General features: G+C 45.0%; 1 protein-coding gene across 2 annotated transcripts in view; it reads left to right on the top strand.

Annotated features, from left to right (window-relative positions):
* The window catches only part of atg7 (ATG7 autophagy related 7 homolog (S. cerevisiae)), a 78,756-nt gene that overhangs the window by 29,557 nt on the left and 48,948 nt on the right, over positions 1 to 251 (top strand). The window lies entirely within an intron of this gene.

The following is a 251-nucleotide window of genomic DNA, read 5'->3' as shown; positions in this document are numbered from 1 at the left end:
CTTCTCCAAAGTTCACTTCAGTGATGAGAGCAAGTTTAATTTCTTTGGGTCCTCAGGGTCCTGATCTAAAACCCAATTAAAAATCTCTGGAAAATCCTTGGCGACAAAGTTATGGCTAAGAAACCCACTACAGTTACCGAGCTATGGATGAGACTGAAAGAAGAGTGGACCAAGATGATATCAGCGCAGTGTGAGAAACTAGTGCTGTCCTGCGGCCGCAGATGTGCTGAAGTCATTCAAAGCAAGGGCCT

This window comes from Sinocyclocheilus anshuiensis, unplaced genomic scaffold (genome assembly GCF_001515605.1).
Source record: "Sinocyclocheilus anshuiensis isolate Anshui unplaced genomic scaffold, SAMN03320099.WGS_v1.1 scaffold1805, whole genome shotgun sequence".
Classification (NCBI taxonomy): Eukaryota; Metazoa; Chordata; class Actinopteri; order Cypriniformes; family Cyprinidae; genus Sinocyclocheilus; species Sinocyclocheilus anshuiensis.
The sequence above is the reverse complement of the archived record's forward strand: the minus strand, read 5'-3'. Positions and strand labels throughout refer to the sequence as shown.